The 7,567-nt window shown below is 32.6% G+C and overlaps 1 long non-coding RNA gene across 1 annotated transcript; it reads right to left on the bottom strand.

Annotated features, from left to right (window-relative positions):
• LOC106056937 (uncharacterized) lies at positions 1–4,575 on the bottom strand. Its single transcript, XR_001215776.2, has 3 exons — positions 4,497–4,575; positions 3,273–3,404; positions 1–640 (listed from the first exon to the last, which is right to left on the bottom strand). It is a non-coding gene; the product is annotated as an uncharacterized LOC106056937 (long non-coding RNA).
• Between the last annotated feature and the right edge of the window lie 2,992 nt (positions 4,576–7,567).

The following is a 7,567-nucleotide window of genomic DNA, read 5'->3' as shown; positions in this document are numbered from 1 at the left end:
GGGAGGGGGGGGGGAAGAGTGTTATTGTACACATTTGTAGCTTAAAGTAGGTCAAGAATTTTTTTTTCCTGTTGCCAATTTATCTAATTTTGTAAGAAGAATACATCTTTTTTAGTTTCTCTATATTACATGTAACATGTTATTAATTTTGAATGTATGGATAAAGTTAATCATTAATTGTTTTTAAAAATATAAGTGTACGCTAAATTAATATATGGAGATGCTGTCGCAGAGGGAGCACTTGGAGCTGGAAGTCCTGTGTTTGAATCCTCATGAAGACTCTAGGTGGACAATTTCAAGGACGATTTTGAGTTTGTGTTTCCACACAAACTGTCTTTGTAACCTTGTTAAAATATGCAGCCTTGTGCATCAGTGTCTTATTCATTTTTTTCTATTACTAGAGAAGATGCAGAAGTTCTGTGAAGTAGCTTAGAATTTTGTGGAACAGGTGATGGGGGTCGTTCAACGGTTTCATTATTTTTTGAGTCCTCTTGAGAAGTCATTACTTTTGGCAGAGTGTTAGATAATTTATCTGAAGCTATTGGCCGCACTTGACTTTGCCACGAAATAACTGGTGTCTGACGTCTCGAGCTAATGGTATCTGTATCTTCATAGTCTATGATGCTGGTGGCCTCAATAACTGCAAAATATATTGTAATTGTATTTATTTAGTTAAGTAGGAATGCCTGAATTTAAATTTTATATATCTTATGTAATAAAATATATAAAATTTATGAAGATGCACAGTGACTAGGCGCATATGACCTGTGGCCAGTAGGTCTTAGTTTGGGTTTTACTGATCTATTGGATTGAATTTAGATCTATGTCAAACACCGAGAATGTTCCCATCAAATTTTTTATAGTGTGAAAATGGGTTTCCATTCAGCTGACATATTCATATCAAATATAAAATACTGTGAAAACTGGTTTACCTGATTTGTTAAAGTTTCTTCTTTAATAGAGTTACAATTAAGTACTTTTTGTCTATTTTTAAGGCACTCCGGATTTGGGAGGGCAGTAACATACACTACAGTCTCCGCCATGATCTAAGGTACATTTTTGCCAAGTTTTATCAAGATTGGTAAAACGGTTTTTATTTTTATTCGGGACATACATATGGCTTACTTTGTGCTTTATATATAAACTAGCCGAATATTACCTGTAGCATGCGTGCCTTAGTTTGGGTATTACTAATCTAATGGATAGGATTTAAATCTATGTCTAACTAAGCTAATGTTTCTTTCAAATGTTTTTCTTTCGCCACGAAAATAAAAGTCGATTGCGAAAATGAGTTTACCCGTTAAGCAGATACAATCATATCTACGAAGCAGGACATTTTGGCGCTGCCGTTTTGGCGCGAAGGTCGTTTTGGCGACGGGCCGTTTTGGCGCAAAATACATTATGTACGTATTTTGTATTATTTCTTTTAAAAGAATTATTCATATCTATGTTTAGCATGAGTGTTTTTGTTAAGACATATTTTTCACGTACTAAATGTAAATGTGTGTTTGTTTTTCACATCATTTTCTTTAATAAACATTTTGGCTTGTGTATGTGTGTTTATTAAGAGGCACACTTTATTTTCAAAAAAGTTTTTAAAGATATTACTTTAAAAATTAAAAACAATATGAAACGATGAAAGACTAAAAATTGATGCAATTATTTGTTTACATTAACATTGGTTTATTTAATGACTGTACGGTATCTCCAGCTATACATACCAAACACTTGCTAATATAAGTAAAAATATAATACATGTACCATGTTTCTCAAAATACTTTAAATTACGTATACATAGACACCATGGTTATTTGCCTTAGCCGTTGGAATTCAAGGGTTCATTAAAAAAAAGCTACGTGCTTATTAAATTATCGTCAAATGATATCTCCCGCCAAAACGGCCCGTCGCCAAAACGGCTCGCGCCAAAACGTCACGTACCGTCATATCTAATATTGAATACTGTGAAAAAGGGTTAACACAATTTGTTACAGAATTTATTTCTTTAATAGATAAATATTTTTTTCGGTACTCCTGGTTATGGGAGGGACATTAATCATAGACTACGGTCTCCGCCATGATCCAAGGAACATTTATGCCAAGTTTTATCAAGAATTGTCAAACGGTATTGATTTCAATACATACATACGCCTTACTTTTTGTTTTATATATTAGATGATGGCCCATAGTTTTAGCTATAACAATATAATATATAAGAAGTCTGGTGTTGGTTTTTAATTTTTTTTTAAAGAATTGTAATATAACCTATCTCTCGCTATATATATCCAATGTCTTCTAAGTCCTATGGAATAACCTGACAGCAACACAATTTACAAACACTTCTCTGGCCCATCAGTTGTAGCCCATAAAGACAAAATTGCATCTAAATGGCCTCTTTCACAGAACACTACCCCACCCCACCCCAACACTTTTTTACCTCATAAGTAAAGGTATATACCGTTAGGATAAAATACCTTCAATAAACTATAGTAAATGTTTTAATAAAGTGGTACTGTTTTTTAAGTGTTTATGCTAATTTTCTTTTTAGAAAAACAGGGAGATTAAGGCAAAACAATTTTAAAAATTTGATTAGACAAAACAAATTTGAGGTTAATAAAAATTTCAATATACATAGTGAGCAGTTGCATAGCGATCAGTTGGAATAAGTATCATTTGTTAAAGTGCTTAACTATTCTAATGATTTGGTAAACAAGGCTGCCTTTTAATAAGAGAATCAATGACCAGTCAGTCAAAGAGTGAAGAATTTGGCTTCTTAGTTCTATAGATGATTTTCAACTACCGGTTTGTTCATAATCATACCAAAGTCATTAAGACACATTAAAATCTACTGAAGTATTAAAGAACAAGAAAAAAACAACAACATTTTTTTCAAGGTTATAAAGATGATTTTAATTTCTAACTGACAAAAGCTTTTTGTCTGTAGACAGGGAACATCTTGTTTCTCTCTACTTTAAATTTTTCTTTTAATTTTCAGCAAAGTAAAAAATAGTGATTATTCAATAAAAAAATTTACCATTTGTTCCATAACTTAAAAGAGAAAGAATGTTTAGACAAAACTACCTCATACATACCTAATTAAAATATATCTTTAAAAAATTAAGACCCTCACTACTAATCTGATTTTATTTATGGCTCGGTACAGCTGAGAGACGGTACTCTATGACTCAGAACAATTTAGTAGACCAGAATAGAGCTGAGAAGAGTTGAGTGTAGAGACGTATAACACAAAAAAAGTATTATAAATAATACCGTACTATTTATGCGAATGTTTCTGTTGGTATGCTGAAGAGCTCCCTTTGTGCCTGAATAAACAGAGGATGCACCACAACCCATCAACCCCCATAGAGGGATATTCTCAGTGACTCATAATAATGGCCACAATTGATCTGGGGAAAAAAATTCATATACATTACTTATACAGTCATAGGACTAAGCAAAAGCAAAAAAAAATAATTTTTTTTTTTAAATCCAAGAGTTAGGCAGGACTTTCAGTCTTCAGGTTGAGGATGAAACAAAAATAGTTTGTAACATTTTGCTGGATGATAACCACATTGATGAACTAGGTAGAGCTTAAATAATTATCTTATTTTATGCCATTATTGGCATTTGAATATTTATAGCTCTGTAATGGTTATACCAAGAAAAAAAAAACATCAATAAACTCGTAATTCACTTTTCAATAAAAAATAGATATGTTGTAATTCCAGAACAAACAATAATTGTGCAATGTAGGATGGGGCACTGCTTTTTTGGAGCATACTTTGCTCAGTTCCGGCCCAATTTTGATGCCCAATGCAGACACTGCAGAGAGTCAGTGGAAACAGTGGTGCACATCTTGCAAGTGTCTGCAGTCATTTGACCTGTTTGGAAACTATGAGGCACTACGCCAAACAGCAGAGTTTCTCAAGAGGACTAGCTCTTCCAGCCTAGCTAACAATTGGAGTTCATCTCAGATGTCTAAGAGAGAAGGGGTAGGTATAGGCAAGGGTCTCCCTCAGCAAATTTTTTTTTTTTCATTGACTACGACATCAAGCACATGATTAACCACATCAAATGTTTTAAATCATCTAGTTCTTTCATTTCAGTCATTTTCTGTTCAAACATGAGATGAACTATGATTGGGATGAGTAAAGAAAGGACTATTTACCCAACCATGTATCATGAAGTGTGTATGTATTTTTCCAAGGTAACATAAGAAGAAGTAAGCAATTGGTTTTTGGACAGTGTAGAATGATGAAACTACAATAGGGTCTGGCATATTGCATATGTGAATAGACAGACGACCCAGAGAATTGAAAGAGTAAAGGCATGTTTTCATAGAGAGTTGTTTAAATATTCTTCAGTTCATTACTATAAGATCTCATCTGAAACTTGAATATGTGTACATTGTGATAAAAGTTATAATCAGTTTTTGTTCACAAAAGAAGTTTGTTAAAGTTATTTAAAGTTCTACAATAAGAAAAATATAATACACCTACATCAGTTTAGTCAAACTTTAGTTATAAAAGCTGTATGGAACGATCAACAACACCACATTGCCATGGTCAGACCTGCCTAAGTTCAAATGTGTAACACTGATGGTCAAAATGTGTGTGTATATATATATATACAGGGTACGTCAAAAAATTTTATACACACTTTAAACTGTCATAGAAGACTATTTATTTCCCGTTCTACAATGCTAAATTTCTGGACATGGAAAGCTTAATGTCCTATTGGAAAAATAAATGTGATTAATGTTAATGTTCATGGAACAGTTTGTGATGTGCATAAAGGTCAATCAGGGCGACCTCATACAGCTACAAGTGATGAGTCCACAACTGCCGTCAATGGAACTGTAAATAGGCACAATTGTGTGTAATGGGCTGCAGATAATCCTCGCATTTCAGTTGAAAAGGCTGTGAAATTGCCTGGTGTAAATGTGTGGTGTGGTTTGTCTGCAAGGGGACTCATTGGGCTTTTCCGCTTTGAGGTAGTGTTACTGGAGAAATGTACCTAACAATGCTTGCTGACGCCATATTGCCTGCCGTTCGTGCATTATTAGGTAATGATGAGTTTTATTTCCAACAAGATGGTGCCCCACCGCACTATCATAGGGATGTACATGCATACCTGAATCACAATGTGCCAGGCGAGTGGATAGGACGGAGAGGACCAATCGAGTTTCCTGCATGCTCTCCAGATCTCACGCCGCTGGATTTCTTCTTATGGAGCACAGTTAAAGATGAGGTGTACAAGCGTAAACTGCCTAAGCTGGACACACTGTAGAATGAGATTCAGGCGGTGTACGCAGAAATCTCAGTGGACTTTTTGGTACGATGTACGGACTACAGAATCAGTGTACACTCATAATCAGCAATGTATTGATGCTAAAAGCCACCAGTTTGAACATTACTCACATTTGTTTTTCCAAATGGACATTAAGCTCTCCATGTCCAGAAATTTAGCATTTTAGAATAGGAAATAATTTGTCTATGACAAATACGTTTGTGTATACAAATGCGTGTACATTTTTTTGATGCACCCTGTATATATATATATATACACACACACAAAACTATACATTTATCAAATCAATTATTGATACTTGATTTTGGAAATAATAAATATGCTACCCAGAACAGAAAAAACATCATCAGCTGTGGCATGTCAACAGAAAATATAATGTTTAAAGTAAGTTATCTTTTAATCAAGTAACAACTTGATTGTTATATCTGAAAAACTCAAAACAACCATTTTATTTTTCAAAGATGTATTAAAGAACATTAGCCAACAAATGGTTGCTATTTCACTTTTTTTTTAAAGAAATATTCTTAGAGAAGCCTTCATAATGTGTATTCTCTGTGGTGTAAATGTAAAAACAGAGCCTATTAGTAAGCCCTATGTCCTATGTTTAGTTGACATTTGCTTACTAAATAATAGCTTTTGGATGGTATGGGGGGGAAGGAATTAGACCTATTAGCGTTTTTTTTTTTAAGCGCAATTTTGTTTTCAATTCTGTCTCTAGCTTTTACGACTGAAATAGGCCTAACTTTTATGGACCTTTTCACATCTGTGTGCAAAATAAATTCATTACAGTAGATCTAGACATCTAGCAATCTAGACTCTTGATCTAAGTCACTAAAATTCGCGGACTTTTCACAGGTGTGAAAGAGTTATCTTCACTAGGTTCTAGTGATTTAGCCTTAGCATAAGTCTAGACTCTACTAGTCTAGATCTAAGTCACTAAATTCGCAGACTTTTCACGGCTATGCTATGTCTGAGTCAGTGAGTGTGTGCGAATTATCTTCACTGAATCTAGAATAATCTAAATAGGCAGTATAGCCAGTATACTTAGTATAGGTCATAGGATAGCCATAGTTACTCATAGTAATACTGTAAATGTGTAAAATACTAATAGTAGACTAGTACTAGTAAGTACTACTAAGTATATCATATGGCTAGTAGAATACTAGCTGAGTAGATCTATCTATATACACTTACTTACTGTTACTAACTACATTCTTACTAGATCTAGAATCCTAGAATCTAGCCGTATGATTATCAATGACCATGATCATCTACTTCTAGATTAATCATTTAATGATTAATCATTTAATTAATTTTTAATCTAGAATCTAGATAGTTCTAGTTTAAGTTCTAGAATTCTAGATTGAGTTGACTATTGACTATATTCTATAACTATATTAATTAGATCTAGATCTATATTTGTCTATAGTATCTATCTATCAATATAAGCTAAAAGCGGAAATTACCATATATAATATTAGACTCTAGTCTAGATATCTAGATCTAGACTTAGACTATGTCACTATGTCTGTTACTAGATATCTAGTATGTAGTCTAGATCTATTTAATTTTCTATTAGATCTAGATCTAGATGTATATATATATATATAAATATAATTACTGATAAAAAATATTTGATGACACATCGTGTTTTGGGGTGTTCTCCCATTAGTGTTTTTTTGCCAGTTTGTAATATTTGGGTGTTCTTCTCACTAGTCACCTAGTGTGAGCACAATCTTATTCCACAGTGACTATCTTCTCAATAAATGATTAGAGGATATATAATTTTCGGTTAATGTTTTTATTATAACAAAATGTGTCGAACATAAATTAATTAAATTAAACCATTGATGCAATTAAGATTGTCTAGCTGCTTTAAATAAATAGAAGATACATCTTCGATTGTTATTTTTGGGTCATTTAATAAATAGATTTTGTTTGTACTTAGATCTATATGCTGTTAATATGTCTAAATGCATTTTTGCTAATTAATCTGATTAAATAAAGTTAAATCTAGATTATTTCATAAGTTATTTATCTTCAGAAAACTAATAATTTAATTTTTTAAAAATCCTAAGAAAATATAGATCATAGTCTAGATCCAGAAAAAAAATCAGGGATTTATAGTTTCAACTTTAGTTGACTGAACCAATATAAGATTTATATATATATTTTTAAACATTGGTTACTTTTTTTATGAATTACAAATAAGATTAAAGATTAGCATTTAGCAATATCGACCGATATTTAGTTTTACTTT

Source organism: Biomphalaria glabrata, chromosome 3, assembly GCF_947242115.1.
Source record: "Biomphalaria glabrata chromosome 3, xgBioGlab47.1, whole genome shotgun sequence".
NCBI classification, from domain to species: Eukaryota; Metazoa; Mollusca; class Gastropoda; family Planorbidae; genus Biomphalaria; species Biomphalaria glabrata.
This window is presented reverse-complemented; position numbering and strand designations above follow the sequence as displayed.